Genomic DNA, 22,332 nt, shown 5'->3' on the forward strand with positions numbered 1-22,332 from the left:
CTCCTCCACGGCCCAGTATATCCTGCGCCGGCCATACGTACTGTGTCTCCAGTGCGCCTCCACAGTCCAGTACGTCCTGTGCCTCCTCCCCGCACTCGCACTGAGGTGCGTGTCATCAGCTCGGTGCCACCTGTACCGGTCCCACACATCAGGCCTCCAGTGTGCCTCCACAGTCCAGAGCTTCCGGCGACAGTCCCCAGTCTAGAGTTTCCGGCGACAGCTCCCAGTCCAGAGCTTCCGGTGACAGTTCCCAGTCCAGAGCTTCAGGCGACGTTTCGCAGTCCGGAACCTCCAGCGACGGTCCGCAGTCCGGAACCTCCAGCGACGGTCCGCATTCCTGAGTCTCCAGCGACGGTCCGCAGGCCGGAGTCTCCAGCGACGGTCCGCAGTCCAGAGTCTCCAGCGGTGGTCCGCAGTCCAGAGTCTCCAGCGGCGGTCCGCAGTCCAGAGTCTCCAGCGGCGGTCCACAGTCCAGAGTCTCCAGCAGCGGTCGGTAGTCCAGAGTCTCCAGCGGCGGTCCGCAGCCTTTTTATTTCTCTATTTGGTTAGGTCAGGGTGTGTTTTGGGTGGGCATTCTAGTTTGTCTATTGGTATGGTTCCCAATCAGAGGCAGCTGTCTATCGTTGTCTCTGATTGGGGATCATTCTTAGGCAGCCCTTTTTCCCACTTTCAGTTGTGGGATCTTGTTTGTGTGTAGTTGCTTTCTGCACTGCATATAGCGTTACGTTCGTTTTGCATTTTGTTGTTTTTTTGGTGTCATTTAAAATAAAAGTATAATGTACGTCTACCACGCCGCACCTTGGTCTCCTTCTAACAACGGACGTAACAATAACACACTTCTGTCTATTTGAGCTGGTCAGTATGTCAAGGTAATCCTGTCTAACGCAATTTTTAAAAAATGTATTGTGTATTAAAACTTCATAAGTGTTGCTCTCCACCTTCTGGAGGACTGAGTTTAGAAATCAGTGGAATTCGAGTATGATAGCTGTCTCTGGATTACATCTTCAAACTAAGGGCAACCATGGCATCCGACAGGAGACGCATCCAACCATGAATGATGTATACGGGTAAGATAGTCTAGCTAGCTACATTTTCAGTTATTACACTTTTCTAACTTTGACAGAAAGAGCCATTTGACTTGCTAGCTATAACCTAAAATTAGCTGGTTAACATTGAACCTGGTTGGTTAGCTACCTGCAGATTCATGCAGGGTAGTAACGTCATGAGTTGTGATTATGGTTTATTGTTTACCTAGCTAGGTAACATTAGCTGGCTGGCTCACTAGCTAACGTTACGTGTATAACCTTATTATTCGTATCTCAGAGCCATTTGCTTAGCTAGCTATAGCCTAATTTTAGCTAGCTGACATTGAACCTGGTTGGTTAGCTACCTGCAGATTCATAAAGGGTAGTAACATCATGAGTTGTGATTATGGTTTGTTGTTTACCTAGCTAGCTAGCTACATGTCTTAACAAAATACTCCACTATGCAAGTAATCATTTCGGGTGAGTTCGTAAATCCAGTCTCGCCATCTACTCCAATTTCAGAGCACTCTCGTCTGAGTGTGCCGGAGAGCACAGAACACCTGATGAAGTCTAACAACACAGCCCCCTCCATCTTTTTATCAGTAGTTTCTCTCAGCCAATCAGCAGTCATTTGCTTAAGTGTTGTGCTTGTTGAATGTCCTTCCTCATAAGCGTGCTGAAAGTTTGTCAATTTGTCAATCTGTAAAATAGCATTGTATCTGGTAAAACATCATTTTATTCCAAAGAGTTGATTACAGGCTGATTGGTCCGCTATTTGAGCCAGTAATGGGAACATTACTATTCTTAGGTAGAGGAATGACTTTTGCTTCTCTCCAAGCCTGGGGGCATACACATTCTAGTAGGTAAAATTGAAAATATGGCAAATAGGGGTGGAAAAATCATCAGCTTTTATCCTCAGTAATTTTCCATTCAAAGTTATCAGACCCCGGTGGCTTGTCATTGTTGATAAACAAGAATAGTTTTTTCACCTCTTCCACACTCACTTTACAGAATTCAAAAATAGAATGCTTATCTTTCATAATTTGGTCAAGTGTACTTGGAGGTGTAGTGTCAGCGTTCGTTGCTGCCATTTCATGCCCAAGTTTGAAACCTTGCCAATGAAAAATTATTAAAGTAGTTGGTAATACAGTGAGGGAAAAAAGTATTTGATCCCCTGCTGATTTTGTACGTTTGCCCACTGACAAATAAATGATCAGTCTATAATTTTAATGGTAGGTTTATTTGAACAGTGAGAGACAGAATAACAACAAAAGAATCCAGTAAAACGCATGTCAAAAATGTTATAAATTGATTTGCATTTTAATGAGGGAAATAAGTATTCGACCCCTCTGCAAAACATGAATTGGTGGCAAAACCCTTGTTGGCAATCACAGAGGTCAGACGTTTCTTGTAATTGGCAACCAGGTTTGCACACATCTCCAGAGGGATTTTGTAAGGAGCAAGGAGGCCTACAAACCTGACTCAGTTACACCAGCTCTGTCAGGAGGAATGGGCCAAAATTCACCCAATTTATTGTGGGAAGCTGGTGGAAGGCTACCTGAAATGTTTGACCGAAGTTAAACAATTTAAAGGCAATGCTACCAACTATTAATTGAGTGTATGTAAACTTCTGACCCACTGGGAATGTGATGAAATAACTAAAAGCTGAAATAAATCATTATCTCTACTATTATTCTGACATTTCACATTCTTAAAATAAAGTGGTGATCCTAACTGACCTAAGACAGGGAATTCTTACTAGGATTAAACATCAGGAATTGTGGAAAACTGAGTTTAAATGTATTCGGCTAAGGTGCATGTAAACTTATGACTTAAACTGTCTATATATATATATATACATATACACACCCCACACAATTTTTAAAATGTTTTATTGTTTAGTAAATTTGAGTTTAACCAAAATATTTGATGTATTATTTGTTCTGTATTTTTTGGTGTATTAAACTGAAATTGCAGCCAACTTTTTATGGCTTTTTTTTACATTTTAATATTTTGGAGATGTTTTCATTTTCAAATAACAAAGTGAGAGGTTGTAATCGCAATAAAGGGAAAAAGTCAATTTATTTTGTTAGTCATATCAAGGATCCTGCTTGAAAACGTCACAGAAGCTATTTACGTTGTTGCTCATCACTTAACAGTCAGTAGATATAAAATTACACAAACTGTGTAGAACATCACTAAATACTTAATAACAACCCAAATGTTAAAATAAGCATTTTTCTAGGACTGCAACCTCTAAATTCCTACCTGGTGTCCGTGATGGTTAATTTACGAGTATGTCAGCTGCTGACAGTGATTTTGTGCTTACGTCTGGTGAATGACTTCTTCCTGGTGGATTGTCTAGAGGACTCTTCTTCGAGACCTGTTGCATTCATCAGTGCATTAGTATCAGGTATAATCTTTTATTAATCTTTAATAAGGAGAGCCGTTTGAACGTAAACATTTTATTTTTATCAAAATGCATTTTTTGGGGCAGAAATGCCTTCTCGAACATGTGAACTTTCATGTGCCTCAATAACAAACGTGTATGCCACTTGTAAATACGAATACAATTGTTGAATTACAAGCCTTGTTGGTTAAGCCACAGAAAAATATATCAATCTTTCCACTAGCCATGACTGGCCAAGATAATGAGTGGGCTAGACATGCCGAGAGAGGAGTTCGGATTGGTCTGCCGTGCTTCTATCTAATTCAGCTTGTCAGTCTGTGTTGGTAATCCTGCCAAACTAGTTTTTTTATGTATTGTGTAGTGGAGCTGCATACATGTTGCTCTCTACTTTCTGGAGGATCGAGTTTGGAAATCAGTGGAATTAGATTATGACAGCTCTTTCTCTCTCTCAAATTCAAATTCAAGCTGCTTTAATGGCATGAAAAACATTGTGTCACTATTGCCAAAGCAACAATGTTTACAATATACATCGTAATAAAAGTATAAACAATAACAAATAATAATATGAAATGGTAGTAAATAATAAAACAAAAAAACATTAAATACAAAAATAATAACAATAAAATGGTAGCAGTCAATAGTAGAAATACATATAAAAAGCTAAATATGGAAAATGAAACTATAACTAACTTATAACTAAACTGTCATCTTCACCATTACATCAGTACTACAACTACCATCCTCATTACTACTACTACCACCACCACCACCATCATTAAACTGCTATCATTACCATTACCCTACTACCCATACCACTACTATTTGGAATGATAAACAACAATAATAATAGAAATAACAATAATTGTAATAACAATAATGGCAATAACAATAATACTAATAATGAGTAAGTTACTATTTACTAAGCAGATGTTATTATTCAGTGTCCCTCAGGCTATGGCAGGTAAATACATATTTGGCTGCACGAGGAGCCATTGCTCCTTCTCCCATGAGTATTTTTAGATTTTTCTCTGGGTTTAATAAGTTAAAATTTTGAATAAATGTAGTCATTTCTGTGAATAATGAATCTCTTGGTGAGGAATATTTCTCACAGTAAAGGACAAAGGGCATCTCTGTGTCTACCTCCCCTGTCGTGCAGTGACCACATACACGCTCCTCTTTGGGAAGCCATGTCTTATGTCTGCCCATTTCTGTTGCCAAATGGTGGTCTCTCAGCCTGTACTTGGTAAAGATCTTTCTCTGCTTCCTATCTCTGACAGAGTAGAGATAATCAGCCAATTCGAAATTCTCTGTTTAGGGTCAGATAGCAATTTAGTCGACTTTGGGATTTTGTTTAGTTTTTCCAATGTTGTAAATATGAGTCCTTTGATTGGTTCATGAATTTGTTTATTGGACTACTTTCTTTTGAAGCAGTGCTGGTGTCAGCTTGGTTGGTTAGGTCTAACACCAGCTGACGGAGAGGGCTCGTTTCTGGGCTCAGCTCTTTGGTTTGAAGTGCTTTAAATTGCAGACTTGAATTTGGACTTGAATTTAGATGTGGCCAAAATGTTTATGATCTTTTCTGTATTTTCATTACTACTGGAAAGCGGCCCAATTCTGCCCTACATGCATTAGTTGGTGTATTTCTCTGGACTTGTAGAAATTTCCAACAGAATTCTGCAACTAGGGCTTCAATTGGATGTTTGTCCCACATATTAAAGTCCAGTTTATTGAGTGGCCCACAAACCTCACTTTCGTAAAGAGCTATTGGTAGGACTGTCACATATTTTGGTAAAATTCTAATTGGGATGTTGATATTGTTGAAATTGAATCATTTCATTTTTATTGCATGCCATGCAGGCGTTTTCTTTGAGTGCATTCACTGCCATATTAAAGTTTTCCGATGCAGATATGGTCAGACCGAGGTATGTGTAATTTTTAGGGTGTTCAATTATGGTGGTGTTCAGGGTGAATTCTGTAGTTGTGTTTCTGACATATGTTTTTGGGGGGAAAATCATGATTTTTTATTTTATTTTATTTTTTTACGGCCAGGGCCCAAATATGGCAATATTGCTCTGGAATATTACGGATCTGTTGAAGACCTTCTTTGCTTGGTGATAGAAGTACCAAGTCATCAGCATATTTTATCTCTGTGTCAAATAGTGTGAGTCCTGGGGCTGGAGAATGGTCCAACATGTCTGCTAATTCATTGATATAAATGTTGAAAAGATTTGGACTCAAACTGCAGCCTTGTCTTACACCTCGATGTTGTGAATGGAATTCTGTTCTTTGGTTTTTATTGCACACTTGTTTTCTGTGTACATACATTTTATTAAGTCATACACCTTACCACCAAGCCCACTATGGAGAATTTTGTAGAATAGACCTTTGTGCCAAATAGAATCAAAAGCTTTTTTAAAGTCAAGAAAGCAAGCAAAGATTTTGCCCTGTTTTATTGGTGGATGGGGTTTATTAATTAGTGTGTGTAAGGTGTATATATGGTCAGTAGTGCGACTGTTGGGGAGAAAGCAAATTTGACATTTACTTATTACATATTTTCTTGAAGAATGGTTTGAATTCTTGAATTCAAAATGCAACAGAAAACATTTCCCAAGTTGCTGTTTACCAAATTCCCCTGTAATTATTGCGGTTTGATTCATCTCGACTTTTGTGGATAGGGAGATGAGCCCCTGGTTCCAGATATCAGGGAAGCAGCCAGAAGTTAAAACCACGTTGAACAATTTAAACACAGCATTTTGCAACTCAGGTGTGCTGTTTTTCAGAATTTAATTTCTGATGTTATCTAGACCATAAGCCTTCTTTGAGTTTATAGATTTGAGCTTTTCATTTAGTTATTGTTGGGTTATTGGGTAATTTAATGGATTTTGGTTGTTTTTAAATGACTGATACTGTAACGGCTTCTAGAGGTAGTGGGTGGAGGAGTCAGGCACAGAGAGCAGGGTAGTTCAAAGATGTGGCTCTTTTATTTCCAAAAAACAGAGAGACGGTCACGCCACACACACAAGGGCGCATAAAGACCCAGTCCAACAAACAGGACGAAACTGTTCGGAAAAATGGACTCCCCAAAATATTCACACACCACAAAAGCCTACCGGGTTTAAATAGCCCACAACCTAAACACGAAACAGGTGCAACTAATCAGACACAACTAAATGAAACAGAAAAGGGAATTGGTGGCAGCTAGACCGCCGAGTGCCGCCCGAACAGGAAGAGGCACCATCTTCGGCGGGATTTGTGACAGTACCCTCCCCCCGACGCGCGGCACCCGCAGCGCGCCGATTCCCTGAGGCGCAGGGGGATCCGAGTAGAGGCGGTGGAAGTGCTTCAAGAGGGTAGGATCTAAAATGTCCCCCACCGGTACCCAGCACCTCTCCTTCGGACCGTACCCCTCCCAGTTCACGAGGTACTGCAGGCCCCTGACCCAGCGTCTCGAGTCCAGAATAGCTCGTACCGTGTACGCCGGGGACCCCTCAATGTCCAGAGGGGGCGGAGGGACCTCCGGCACCTCACCTTCTTGTAAGGGACCAGCTACCACCGGCCTGCTTGAGAGCGTCCTGGACTGCCCGCCAGGTCTCCCTAGAGCTGTGTACCCACTCCTCCACCACAGGCGCTTCGGTCTGACTCTGTTGCCACGGAGCCAGGACCAGCTGGTAGCCCAGCACGCATTGGAATGGCGAAATGTTCGTGACGGAGTGAGTTCTGGGCCAACTCCGCCCATGGGACTTGCCTCACCCATTCTCCTGGCCGGTCCTGGCAATACGACCGCAGAAACTTACCCACCTCCTGATTCACTCTCTCCACCTGCCCATTACTCTCGGGGTGATAACCAGAGGTCAGGCTGACCGAGACCCCAGACGCTCCATAAACGCCCTCCAAACACGGGACATGAACTGGGGACCTCGATCAGATACAATGTCCTCCGGAACCCCGTAGTGCCGGAAGACGTGGGTAAATAGAGCCTCCGCAGTCTGTAGGGCCGTAGGGAGACCAGGCAATGGGAGGAGACAGCAGGACTTAGAGAACCGATCCACAACGACCAGAATGGTAGTGTTCCCCTGAGATGGGGGAAGATCAGTAAGAAAGTCCACCGATAGATGAGACCAGGGCCGTTGTGGAACCGGGAGGGGCTGTAACTTCCCTCTAGGCAGGTGCCTAGGAGCCTTACTCTGGGCGCACACAGAACAGGAGGAGACATAGAGCCTCACATCCTTGGCTAAGGTGGGCCACCAGTATTTCCCCCTAAGACCACGCACTGTCCTCGCAATCCCCGGATGACCTGAAGAAGGTAGTGTGTGAGCCCACCAAATCAATTGATCACGGACACCAAGCGGCACGTACCTGAGACCAGTCGGACACTGTGAAGGCGCAGGTTCCAACCGCAACGCCCGCTCGATGTCCACGTCCACCTCCCATACCATCGGAACCACCAGCCTTGAAGCTGGAAGGATGGGAGTAGGATCGATGGACAAGACCTCAGTGTCATAGATACGGGACAGCGCGTCGGCCTTAGTGTTGAGGGAACCTGGTCTATAAGAGATCGTAAATCTAAATTGGGTAAAGAACATGGCCCACCTAGCCTGACGCGTATTCAGTCTCCTCGCCGCCCAGATATACTCCAGATTGCGGAGGTCAGTCCAGTCCACACCTTCAGGGCTTTTACAATAGCTAGCAACTCCCAGTCCCCCACATCATAGTTCCGCTCCGCTGGACCCAGCTTCTTAGAAAAGGAAGCGCAGGGGCGGAGCTTCAGTGGCGTGCCCGAGCGCTGTGACAGCACGGCTCTAACCCCAGCCTCGGACGCATCCACCTCCACTATGAACGCTAACGAAGGGTCCGGATGCGCCAACACGGGCGCGTCAGTAAACAGCGCCTTCAACTGGTTGAAAGCTCGATCTACCTCCGGTAGTAATTGGCAAACCCTAAAAACCGCTGCAACTCCTTTACCGTGGTCGGAATCGGGCAATTACGCACAGCGTTAACGCGGTCACACTCCATCACCACCCCCGAGGTGGGAATGCGATAACCCAGGAAGGAAACGGCTCGTTTGGAGAACACACATTTCTCAGCCTTGACGTATAGGTCATGCTCCAGCAGTCGCCCAAGTGCCTTGCGTACCAGGGAGACATGTGTTTCAGAATAGATCAAGATGTCATCAATGTATACCACCACACCATGCCCGTGCAGGTCCCTGAGAATCTCATCTACAAAGGAATTGAAAGACAGCTGGAGTATTCTTTAACCCATACGGCATGACGAGGTACTAGTGGCCTGATGTGGTACTAAACGCTATTTTCCACTCGTCTCCCTCCCGAATACGCACCAGATTATACACGCTCCTGAGGTCCAGTTTCGTGAAAAAACGAGCTCCGTGGAACGATTCCACCGCCACAGCGATATAACTAAATCCCACTGTGAATGAATTTAGACCTCGATAATCAATGCATGGACGCAGTCCTCCCTCCATTTTTTCACAAAAAATAAACTTGAGGAGATGGGTGACACGGAGGGCCGAATGTACCGCTGCCTCAGAGATTCCGTGACATATGTCTCCATAGCCAACGTCTCCTCCTGTGACAATGGGTACACGTGACAACTGGGAAGTGCAGCTTTCTCCTGGAGGTTTATCACGCAATCCTCCCGTCGATGGGGTAGTAATTTGGTCGCCTTTTTTTATCAAAAAGCAATAGCCAAATTGGCATGTTCTGGGGGAATGCGCACAGTGGAAACCTGGTCTGGACTCTCCACCGACGTGGCACCGATGGAAACTCCTATACACCTACCTGAACACTCCTCTGACCACCCCCGAGGAGCCCCCTGTCTCCAGGAAATAAAGGGATTGTGAATAGCCAGCCAGGGAATCCCCAACACCACTGGATACGCAGGTGAATCAATAAGGTAGAAACTGATCCGCTCTCTATGATCCCCCTGCGTTACCATGTCCAGTGGAATCGTGGCCTCCCTGACCAGCCCTGACCCTAACGGTCGGCTATCTAAGGAGTGCACGGGGAAAGGTGGGTCTATCTGCACCAATGGAATCCCCAACTTACGGGCAAGTCCGCGATCCATAAAACTCCCAGCTGCACCTGAATCGACTAGCACCTTATGCTGGAGAGAGGGAAAAAACGCAGGGGAAAAATACAAATAAAAACATGTGACCAACAGGGAGCACTGGGTGAGTTTGGTGCCTACTCACCTGGGGTGGCCGAGAAGTGTTCCGCCTGCCATCTCGACTCCCAGACGGACTCCTCCAGCACCGGTCCGAAGTGTGTCCTCTCCGGCCGCAGTAGGTGCAGGAGGAGCCTCCTCACCCGGTCCCCCTAGATACAGCTCCTCCCAACTCCATTGGAGTTGGAGCGGGAGGGCTGGGAGGTGGAACTGACAGGACCCCCTCTGAACACCTGCGGGCAGCTAGCAGGTTGTCCAGTCGGATCGACATGTCTATAAGCTCGTCGAGGGAGAGTGTGGTGTCCCGACAAGCTAGCTCCCTGCGGACGTCCTCCCAGAGGCTGCATCGGTAGTGGTCCATCAGGGCCCTGTCATTCCACCCCGCACCAGCAGCCAAGGTCCGGAACTCCAAGGCGAAGTCTTGCGTGCTCCTCGTCTCCTGTCTGAGGTGAAACAGTTGCTCACCCGCCGCTCGGCCCTCCGGAGGGTGGTCGAACACGGCCCGAAAACAGCGGGTGAACTCCGGGTAGTGGTCCCGAGCCGAGTCTGGGCTGTTTCAGACAGCGTTGGCCCATTCCAGGGCTCTACCCCTCAAACAGGAGACGAGGAGGTTCACACTCCCCTCACCCGAGGGAGTCAGACGAACGGTAGCCAGGTAGAGCTCAAGCTGGAGCAAAAAACCCTGGCACCCAGCCGCCGCTCCACTGTACTCCCTCGGGGGGGCGAGACGCAACGCGCTGGGACTAGACGATGACGTTGGAGGAGTGGGTTGCGTCGTCTGTGGGGGAGCTGGGGTGGATGTCGGGAGACCACTCCTCTCCAATCGCTCCATCCTCTCCATCATCAGGTCCATCTCCGAACCGATCCGATGGAGGACGGCTGTGTGATGGAGGACGCGCTCCTCCATCGATGGAAGAGGGGTGGTCGCTGCTCCTGCTGACTCAATGGTTGGTGCGGGCTTCTGTAACGGCTTCTAGAGGTAGTGGGTTGAGGAGTCAGGCGCAGAGAGCAGGGTAGTTCAAAGATGTAGATATTTTATTTCCAAAAAACAGAGAGACGGTCACGTCACACACACAAGGGAGCATAAAGACCCAGTCCAACAAACAGGACGAAATTGTTTGGGAAAAATGGAATCCACAAAATATTCACGCACCATAAACAGATAAAACAAGCCCGCACAAAAGCCGGCCTACCGGGTTTAAATAGCCCACAACCAAAACCTAAACACGAAACAGGTGCAACTAATCAGACACAACTAAATGAAACAGAAAAGGGAATCGGTGGCAGCTGGTAGGCCAGCGACGATGACCGCAGAGCGTCGCCCGAACAGGAAGAGGCACCATCTTCGGGGGGATTCGTGACAGATTCAAGGATGTTCAATTTTTCTTTCATTTCTAATTGGTTCTGTTGTCTTTTTGTGGGATGTTGTTGTATACAGTGCCTTGCGAAAGTATTCGGCCCCCTTGAACTTTGCGACCTTTTGCCACATTTCAGGCTTCAAACATAAAGATATAAAACTGTCTTTTTTTGTGAAGAATCAACAACAAGTGGGACACAATCATGAAGTGGAACGACATTTATTGGATATTTCAAACTTTTTTAACAAATCAAAAACTGAAAAATTGGACGTGCAAAATTATTCAGCCCCTTTACTTTCAGTGCAGCAAACTCTCTCCAGAAGTTCAGTGAGGATCTCTGAATGATCCAATGTTGACCTAAATGACTAATGATGATAAATACAATCCACCTGTGTGTAATCAAGTCTCCGTATAAACGCACCTGCACTGTGATAGTCTCAGAGGTCCGTTAAAAGCACAGAGAGCATCATGAAGAACAAGGAACACACCAGGCAGGTCCGAGATACTGTTGTGAAGAAGTTTAAAGCCGGATTTGGATACAAAAAGATTTCCCAAGCTTTAAACATCCCAAGGAGCACTGTGCAAGCGATAATATTGAAATGGAAGGAGTATCAGACCACTGCAAATCTACCAAGACCTGGCCGTCCCTCTAAACTTTCAGCTCATACAAGGAGAAGACTGATCAGAGATGCAGCCAAGAGGCCCATGATCACTCTGGATGAACTGCAGAGATCTACAGCTGAGGTGGGAGACTCTGTCCATGGGACAACAATCAGTCGTATATTGCACAAATCTGGCCTTTATGGACGAGTGGCAAGAAGAAAGCCATTTCCATAAAAAGTGTTGTTTAAAGTTTGCCACAAGCCACCTGGGAGACACACCAAACATGTGGAAGAAGGTGCTCTGGTCAGATGAAACCAAAATTGAACTTTTTGGCAACAATGCAAAACGTTATGTTTGGCGTAAAAGCAACACAGCTCATCACACTGAACACACCATCCCCACTGTCAAACATGGTGGTGGCAGCATCATGGTTTGGGCCTGCTTTTCTTCAGCAGGGACAGGGAAGATGGTTAAAATTGATGGGAAGATGGATGGAGCCAAATACAGGACCATTCTGGAAGAAAACCTGATGGAGTCTGCAAAAGACCTGAGACTGGGACGGAGATTTGTCTTCCATCAAGACAATGATCCAAAACATAAAGCAAAATCTACAATGGAATGGTTCAAAAATAAACATATCCAGGTGTTAGAATGGCCAAGTCAAAGTCCAGACCTGAATCCAATCGAGAATCTGTGGAAAGAACTGAAAACTGCTGTTCACAAATGCTCTCCATCCAACCTCACTGAGCTCGAGCTGTTTTGCAAGGAGGAATGGGAAAAAAATTCAGTCTCTCGATGTGCAAAACTGATAGAGACATACCCCAAGCGACTTACAGCTGTAATCGCAGCAAAAGGTGGCGCTACAAAGTATTAACTTAAGGGGGCTGAATAATTTTGCACGCCCCATTTTTCAGTTTTTGATTTGTTAAAAAAGTTTGAAATATCCAATAAATGTCGTTCCACTTCATGATTGTGTCCCACTTGTTGTTGATTCTTCACAAAAAAATACAGTTTTATATCTTTATGTTTGAAGCCTGAAATGTGGCAAAAGGTCGCAAAGTTCAAGGGGGCCGAATACTTTTGCAAGGCACTGTAGATTATCAAAATTAGTTTCCCAAATTCCTTCATCTTGTATGGCTAATTCTTGTGGCTTTGTCGTGCTTAAATTGTTCCACATGTCCCAGAACTGAATTTAGTCAATTGCGTTTTCAATTTCATCAAGTGTCTTGCTGATATAATTCAATTTATTGCATTTCAGTGTATGTTTATTCTGTTTCAAAGTATTCATAGCGTAGCTCTGGGTTGTTTTGCTACTTATGTTTATAATTTACTTTTGTCTTAGGTGTTTTCTAATTGTTTTACATTCATTATCAAACCATTTTTCAGAAACATTTTGTTTTTTGTATCTGATGTTGCATTTCTTTGGTTTTCTCAAATTTGATTTCGATGCTGCTTTTTGGAATATGCAGTTGATGTTTTGAGAAGCCGAATTGACACCTTCTTTATTGTTTTGGTATTGTGAGTTATTGAAGAACTGTATAGAGTTCATTGTTTAATTTCAGTTCAATGTTTCAATTTATCTTTTTGCACTGTTTAGAGCTCATCTGTACGATTGGTTTATGTTGTAGAGTTTGCGCTGGTTATTTAAAATTAATATTTTCAGTTCATTTCTTCAGAAACACGTTGATCTGACAATGGTGTCTGTGGTCTGACAGTGAATGGAGGGGTCAATGTCTATGATGGCATAATTGACTACACTTGTCCTAAGAGCTGAGCAGTAAGTAAACTGACCTAGAGTCCTCTCTGATTCTACCATTAAGCATGTACAGGCCTAAAGCTCGACAGAGATGCACTAACTCCTTCCCATTTTTGTTCAGTTTTTGGTCAGGACTGTTTCTATTATTTATAATAGGGCTATTGTACAAGGAGGGGTGTCCAAATATGTGGTGGTTACATCCCGCATCAGTGTAGTCAGGCTCAGAACCTGTTCTTGCATTGAAATCTCCACAAAGAAGCACTTTACCCTCTGTCTGAAATGTAATGATTTCTGTATGGAGATTGTCAAAACACTGATCATCATAATATGATGAATCTGAAGGAGGAGCATAAGCTGCACATATGTAAACATCATTGTCACAATAGATTGTACCTTTGTTAAACCTCTTGGCGCACCGATCCCTTTAGCAGGATCATTTTCGTCAACATCCGTTGAATTGCAGAGCGCCAAATTCAAATTAAATTACTAAAAACATTTAATTTTCATGAAATCACAAGTGCAATATACCAAAACACAGCTTAGCTTGTTGTTAATCGATCTGGAGTGTCAGATTTAAAAAAAGCTTTACAGCAAAAGCAAACCAAGCGTTTATGTTAGAACAGCTCTCTCAGCAGACAAAACATTATAAACAGCTAGCAGCAAAGTAGATTGGTCACGAAAGTCAGAAAAGCAATAACATTAATTGCTTACCTTTGATGATCGTCGGATGTTTGCACTCACGAGATTCCCAGTTACACAATAATCTTTATCAAACTTTTGTTCGATAAAGATTATTTTTATATCCAAAAACCTCCATTTGGTTGGTGCGTTTTGTTTAGTAATCCACAGGCTCGTGCAGGTCACGACGGGCAGACGAAAATTCCAAATAGTATCCGTAAAGTTCGTAGAAACATTTCAAACGTTTTTTATTATCAATCCTCAGGTTGCTTTTCCAATAAATAATTGATAATATTTCAACTGTGTGGTAGCCTTTTCAATAGGAGAGAGAGAGAAAATGTCTGCTCGCGCATTCAAAACTCTGGGGACACACAGCTATCCACTGACGCAATGTGATCATTCTTGCCAATTTTTCAGAATAAAAGCCTGAAACTATGTCTAAAGACTGTTCACACCTTGTGGAAGCTATAGGGAAAGGATATCCCTTTAAATGGAGGACAGGCTTGCAATAAAACAGAGGATTCAAAATAACAGCACTTCCTGGTTGGATTTTCCTCAGGTTTTCACCTGCAATATCAGTTCTGTTATACTCACAGACAATATTTTTACAGTTTGGACTCTTTAGAGTGTTTTATATCCTAATCTGCCAATTATATCCATATTCTAGCTTCTGGGCCTGAGAAATAGGCAGTTTCATTTGGGTACGTTTTTCATCCAAACATCAAAATACTGCCCCCAAGTCTCAAGAAGTTGAGTTTTATCCAAATGTGATTCGTACCTTTTTTTCATTTCATTCAGTGCTTAGTCTTGCTTATGCGAAATGATGATTCCACCTGAGTCCCGACCCCATTTAAAAATGTTATGTTTGATTGATGGCAGTAAACTTTCTCTGTAGCCTGAGGGACACTGAGTATCTACGTCTCCACAACACCATGTTTCCAGTAGGATTATGATGTCCTGTCCCTTGATGTTTTTAATCAATTCTGGCTTTGTTTTAAAAACCAAAATGTGAAGAGTATAGGCCCTGGATATTCCAACAGCTGATCGTTAATGATCTCATTTATAATAATAGAGTCTCTCTCTCACTCACTCACTCACTCAGTGCATGCTGGGTGTTTTTTGCCGTTTGAGTGTTTGGTGTGGAGGGCTCTGTCCTAACTAACTTTCTTGATTCTTTTCAGAGTAAGATTCTTGACAGAGTAAGTTCCCTGGGGTTTGGAAGGTGTGGTGTGTGCGATGGCTTCTCGGCCTAGCGAGGAGGAGACGCTGTTGATACGGCATGGATTCAGGTGTGTTCCTGAGAATGGAGTTAAGGTGGAGGTTCTGCTCACGGTCGGTGAACAGGTAGGAGCTGAATTTATACATTCTGCTTCTAGAATGAACAAAGCTGTGGTTGTGTTCATCAAAAGAGCAAATTTGGTTGGTAGGATAATTGCTAGTGGAATATTTGTAAGGGATGTGTTGGTGCCAGTTTCATCTCTCTCTACCCCTTCGACAAGAGTGGTAATTGCAAATTTGCCTCCGTTTATTACGGATGATCAAATCAGGAAAGAGCTGAGTCGTTTTGGTAAGTTTGTGTACTGTCAGCAGGCTTTCAGGCAGATGCCGTTAAGCACGTTGTTTCATTCAGGAGGCAAGTGTTTATGTTTCTGAATAACAATGAGCAACAGCTAAATGTGCATTTTAAAGTGAGGCATGGGGAGGGGCTCTATGCAGGGTTTGCCAGCACAGATAGTCTACAGTGTTTTGAGTGTGAGGATTTGGGGCATAAGAGCTTTGGGTACAAGCGCCAGTGGGGGAAATCAAGGTCAACATGCAGGGGGTAATGAAATGCAGACAGCAGAGGCTGGGTCTAGTCATGCCAAAGATGGTGGTGCAGATGAGGCTGGGCCTAGTCATGCCAGGGATGGTGGTGTAGATGAGGCTGGGCCTAGTCTTGAAAGGGATGGTGGTGTAGATGAGGCTGGGCCTTGTCAGGCTAGAGATGGTGGGGTAGCGGAGGCTGGGTCTAGTCATGCTATGGATGGTGGTGTAGATGAGGCTGAGTCTAGTCAGGCTATGGATGGTGGTGTAGATGAGGCTGAGTCTAGTCAGGCTATTGATGGTGGTGTAGATGAGGCTTAATCTAGTCAGGCTATGGATGGTGGGGTAGCGGAGGCTGGGTCTAGTCAGGCTATGAATGGTGGTGTAGATGAGGCTGGGCCTAGTCAGGCTATGGATGGTTGTGTAGCGGAGGCTGGGTCTAGTCAGGCTAGAGATGGTGGGGTATCGGAGGCTGGGTCTAGTCAGGCTATGGATGGTGGTGTAGATGAGGCTGGGCCTAGTCAGGCTATGGATGGTGGTGTAGCGGAGGCTGGGTCTAGTCAGGCTAGAGATGGTGGGGTAGCGGAGGCTGGGTCTAGTCAGGCTATGGATGGTGGTGTAGATGATGCTGGGCCTATTCATGCTATGGATGGTGGTGTAGATGAGGCTGGGTCTAGTCAGGCTAGAGATGGTGGGGTAGCGAAGGCTGGGTCTTGTCAGGCTAGAGATGGTGGGGTAGCGGAGGCTGGGTCTAGTCAGGCTATGGATGGTGGTGTAGATGAGGCTGAGTCTAGTCAGGCTATGGATGGTGGTGTAGATGAGGCTTAATCTAGACAGGCTAGAGATGGTGGGGTATCGGAGGCTGGGTCTAGTCAGACTATGGATGGTGATGTAGATGAGAATGGGCCTAGTCAGGCTATGGATGGTGGTGTAGTGGAGGCTGGGTCTAGTCAGGCTAGAAATGGTGGGGTAGCGGAGGCTGGGCCTAGTTATGCTATGGAGGGTGGTGTAGCGGAAGCTGGGTCTAGTCATGCTATGGAGGGTGGTGTAGCTTAGGCTGGGTCTAGTCATGCTATTTAGGGTGGTGTAGCGGAGGCTGGGTCTAGTCATGCTATGGAGGGTGGTGTAGCGGAGGCTGGGTCTAGTCATGCTAAGGAGGGTGGTGTAGCAGAGGCTGGGTCTAGTCATGCTATGGAGGGTGGTGTAGCGGAGGCTGGGTCTAGTCATGCTATGGAGAGTGGTGTAGCGGAGGCTGGGTCTAGTCAGGCTATGGATGGTGGTGTAGATGAGGCTGGGTCTAGTCATGCTATGGAGGGTGGTGTAGATTAGGCTGGGTCTAGTCAGGTGATACTAGTGGATGAGGAGAGTATAGTGGGGAAGTATAAGAGACTAGGGGGGAGGAGGAGGGTGTCAAGCGGAAAAGGAAAAGGGGTGTGGTCAAAGGCACCATGGAACCTTTGCCTGTTGCTGTGGGGGGGAGGCCCTGACCAGAGCGGAAGGACAGGTGGTCAGGGTGGGAGATAGAGATGAGGAGGAAAGTGAGGAAGAGGATGAGGAGATATTTTTTTCAGACTCCTCTTCAATGGGCCCGGAGCTGACAGCCAGTCAAGCAGAGGGGTCTAAGTACACGTTGAGAGAACTGACAAAGTTCCTGAATGAGACCAAGGGGAAAAAAAGTTAATCTTGAGGCTTTTTGTCTGATCAGAGAAAGTTTGTAAGATCAGTACAACATGCTATGAAAAATGAAGGGCATGGTGTCCTCTCACCCAGGAAACGGTTTAGGTTGAGGAAGTGGGTCACAACGGTGAGTAAAAGTTAAAATTCAAACACTGATAAAATGTATATTTTCTTTCTGACACTGGGGCTTTTTGAGCTTTGCTATTGGTCTCTTTGCTGGCTTTTCTCCAACTTCTTATGGAGACTCTTCGGGTAGGCTCCTGCAGGTGTATCTCACTGATCATCCCTAAAGCCAACACCTCATTCGGCCGCCTTTCCTTTCTGTTCTCTGCTGCCTGTGACGGGAACGAATTGCAAAAATCATTGAAGTTGGAGACTTTTATCTCCTCACCAACTTTAAACATCTGCTATCTGAGCAGCTAACAAATCGCTGCAGCTGTACATAGTCCATCGGTAAATAGCCCACCCAATTTACCTACCTCACCCCCATACTGTTTTTATTTATTTACTTTTCTGCTCTTTTGCACACCAGTATCTCTACCTGCACATGACCATCTGATCATTTATCACTCCAGTGTTAATCTGCTAAATTGTAATTATTCGCCTACCTCATGCCTTTTGCACACAATGTATATATATAGACTCTTTTTTTTTCTTAAAAAAAAATGTCTACTGTGTTATTGACTTGTTTATTGTTTACTCCATGTGTAACTCTGTGTTCCTGTCTGTTCACACTGCTATGCTTTATCTTGGCCAGGTCGCAGTTGCAAATGAGAACTTGTTCTCAACTAGCCTACCTGGTTAAATAAAGGTGAAATAAAAAAAAAATTTAAAAAGAGATGCGGAAAAGAGGAGTGTGTTGGGTGAATATGTAAAACAAAAAAAAGTGCAGGTGTTGTTTCTGCAGGAGACGCATAGTGATGTGTTGAATGAAGTCGATTGGGGGCTCTGGTGGAAAGGGGCAAGTGTGTTGAGCCAGGGGACAAATGTTAGTGCAGGTGTGGCAGTCCTTTTTGCACCGGGTCTGTCTGTAAAAATGTGCTCCTCAAAGGAGGTGTGTAGGGGTAGGCTGCTTGTTGTTAAAGCAGAAACTAATGACATGGGTTTTGTCTTTATAAATAGGTTTGCTCCTAATACAGGGAGTGAGAGAGCTTCTATTTGGGAGTCTTAGACAGGAACTCTCACAGGGAGCACCTGAGGAGACACTGGTGGTCAGAGGGGACTGGAACTGCACAATGGATTTTACAAAAGACAAATGGGGAATAGCCTCATTCAGTGTCAGTGGGAGTGTTAAGGGACATCATTACTCAGCTCGACCTAGTGGATGTTTGGAGAACTAAACATCCCAACACAAGACAGTATACATGGATGAAGGTTTTTGGGGCTAGGGTGAGTACAGCCCGACTTGATCGGTTTTACATGTCTAGGAATCTGAGCAATAGTTTGTTGGGCGCTACCATTCTCCCGGTGGGGTTTTCCGATCACCACATAACCATGGCTCGACTGTCTATTTCACCAGGGCCCCGGCAGGCATCAAATTGGAAGTTCGATGTAAAGCTCTTACAAGATGCTACTTTTTGCTCAGGTTTCCAGACCTTTTGGGAAAGGTGGGGGTAGCGAAGAGAGGAGTATGATGTACTGGAGTACTTCTCCTGTCTTATCCGGTGTCCTGTGTGAATTTAAGTATGCTCTCTCTAATTCTCTCTTTCTCTCTTTCTTTCTTTCTCTCTCTCGGAGGACCTGAGCCCTAGGACCATGCCTCAGGACTACCTGGCATGATGACTCCTTGCTGTCCCCAGTCCACCTGGCCATGCTGCTGCTCCAGTTTCAACTGTTCTGCCTGCGGCTATGGAATCCTGAACTGTTCACCGGACATGCTACCTGTCCCAGACCTATTATTTGACCATGCTGGTCATTTATGAACATTTTAACATCTTGGCCATGTTCTGTTATAATCTCCACCCGGCACAGCCAGAAGAGGACTGGCCACCCCTCATAGCCTGGTTCCTCTCTAGGTTTCCTCCTAGATTTTGGCTTTTCTAGGGAGTTTTTCCTAGCCATCGTGCTTCAACACCTGCATTGCTTGCTGTTTGGGGTTTTAGGCTTGGTTTCTGTACAGCACTATGAGATATCAGATGATGTACGAAGGGCTATAGAAATACATTTGATTTGATTTGAGTATGAGTCTCTGAGTCAATGGTGGGATGTGGGGAAAGTCCAAATTCGTCTTTTCTGTCAACAGTACACAGCTCTCTCATCCTCAGAGGCTAGGAGAATTTTGGGGGAACTAGAGCGTTGTATTAGTGAGATGGAGGTAGAGATGGTGGGCATGGCAATGTAGGCCTCCAGGCTAATTTAGCTGAATTACGTAGGGACCTGGGCAGTTTTTTCCAGGTTAAAGCAAAGGGAACACTTGTAAGAGCTAGGTTCTCCATGCTCAAGGAGATGGATGCTCCCAGCTCCTTCTTCTTTGGTTTGGAAAGACAGAGCAGTGAAGCCAAGGGTATGCATTGTCTACGGCTGTCTGATGGGCGGGTGACCTCTGTGGTGGGTGAGATGTGGGAGCAAACTGTGGAGTTTTATACTGAGTTGTATAGGGCAGAAGTGTGTGATCCTATGTGTGCTCAGGTCTTGTTCGCAGGACTAAGCTAAATGGACATTCCTCTGTTGTCCCATGAACTGGCAGAGGCCGTAACCCAGATATCCCCCGGTCGTGCACCGGGGGTCGGTGGACTCCCAGTGGAGTTTTATAAAAGATTCTGGGGAATAATTGGACAGGACTTATTTTGTGCGTTGCGTGAATGCGTCATGGTAGGAGAGTTGCCGATGAGCTGCCGTTGGTCGGCTCTGACTCTCCTGCCCAAAAAAGAGGACTTGTGTGAAATTGAGAAATGGAGGCCTGTGGCATTACTCTGTGCGGACTACAACATTTTTGCCAAGGTCCTCTAACAGACTGAAGTTCCATTTGGACTCGATAGTACATAAGGACCAAACATATTGTGTACCGGGACGCTCAATCACGGACAACTTGTTCTTAATCAGGGACTTGTTGGACTTGTTGAGTGGTTATAATGTGAACTTGGACTGGTCTCTTTAGATCAAGAGAAGGCTTTTGATAGAGTATGTGTTTAATGTGATGTCTGTGTTTGGGTTTGGGAAAAGTTTTTGGACCTGTGTGAAGCTGTTGAATTCTGGGGCGTCATGTATGGTTAAGGTAGGAGGGGGGCTCAGTAGGCCAGTCTGGGTGAGACGGGGCATTAGACAAGGATGCCCTCTATCTGGGCAGTTATACACACTAGCCATTGAGCCTTTTTTGGGACTGCTACGCAGGAGACTGTAGGGAGTGTGCTGGACAGGCATGGATATGGTGACAGGCATAGCAGTGTCAGCATATGCAGATGATGTTTCTGTGATGGTCAGGGATGGTCAGGATATGCAGGCACTAGAGAATAGTCTGAAGGTGTACGAGGGAGCTTCTTCAGCTAAGGTAAACTGGGGCAAGAGCAAAGCTCTTATGTGGGGCATGTGGGGATAGGACCCCTCTGCTTCCAAGGGGTTTGCAGTGTGGTTGTGAAGGGCTTAAAGTGTTAGGGGTGTACCTGGGCTCGGAGCTCGGAGAAGTGGGTCAGAAAGAACTGGGAGGGGTTGTCACAGGCAGTTTTGTCAAGACTGGCCAGGTGGAGGTGGCTCCTGTGGCATAAACTGGCTGTCCTCAAAAACCCTGGAAGTCTTGACACAACAAACAGAAATAACATCTCTTTGGCTGCTGAAGATATTCCTGGAGGAGGTCCAGGAGACACTGTCTGAGCCGGTAAGGGGGGTGTTTGAGCGGCCATAGGGGGAGGGGTCACCAATGTTTCCACCACTGCAGATGATGGCAGAGACTGGAGACTGGCAAGGGGGTCTGGAGGACTTGTTAGATTTTAACACTCCGAGCCTGGGGGAGTTTGAAGGGGTGGGAGGTAAAGCCCTCTACAACCTCTGCGTTAAGGTTAGGAACATTAGGTGCCTAACAGGAGTGAAGGCACATCAGTGGCAGGGGTATGTGGGGCGGAGAGTATGGTGGGATTTAGATGGAGGGGGCTCTACAAACCCCCAGTTCCAAAGAGGTCAGGGGACCTCCAGTGGAGGGTTCTACATGGAGCCCGGGCCACTAACAGCTGGTTGGCACGCACGGGTTGAACCAAGAATCGGGCAGGGGTGTCCTTTCTGTGTTATGAAAGAAACTGTGATTCATGTGTTTTCTGTGTGCATCAGGTTAATGCCATTAATGTCTCTGTTGGAATGTCTGTGGGAGAGGTTGGGGGGCGGTTTATACTGTTGGGATGTTTATAATGGGGTACAGGTATTCAAATAAGGAGAAGGCCAAATGTGCTTTGTTGAATTTTCTCTTTTCTCAGGCAAAGTTGGCTATTTGGCTAACGAGGAGGAACAAGGTCAAAGGTGGGGGGATAACTTCTTATAGCTGGGGGCAGTATTGAGTAGCTTGGATGAATAAGGTGCCCAGAGTAAACTGCCTGCTACTCAGTCCCAGAAGCTAAGATATGCTTATTATCAGCTGATTTGGATAAAAACACTCTGAAGTTTCTAAAACTGTTTGAATGATGTCTGTGACTATAACAGAACTCATATGGCAGGCAAAAATCAGAGAAAAAATCCAACCAGGAAGTGGGAAAACTGAGGTTTGTAGGTTTTCAACACTTGGCCTATCGAATACACAGTGGGATGTTGGTCATATTGCACGTCCTAAGGCTTCCACTAGATGTCAACAGTCTTTAGAACCTTGTTTGATGCTTCTACTGTGAAATGTGAGAGGGGAATGAGTCAGGGCTCTGGCAG

The sequence above is a fragment of the Oncorhynchus mykiss genome, chromosome 18, assembly GCF_057628025.1.
Source record: "Oncorhynchus mykiss isolate SJ-2025 chromosome 18, ASM5762802v1, whole genome shotgun sequence".
Taxonomy (NCBI): domain Eukaryota; kingdom Metazoa; phylum Chordata; class Actinopteri; order Salmoniformes; family Salmonidae; genus Oncorhynchus; species Oncorhynchus mykiss.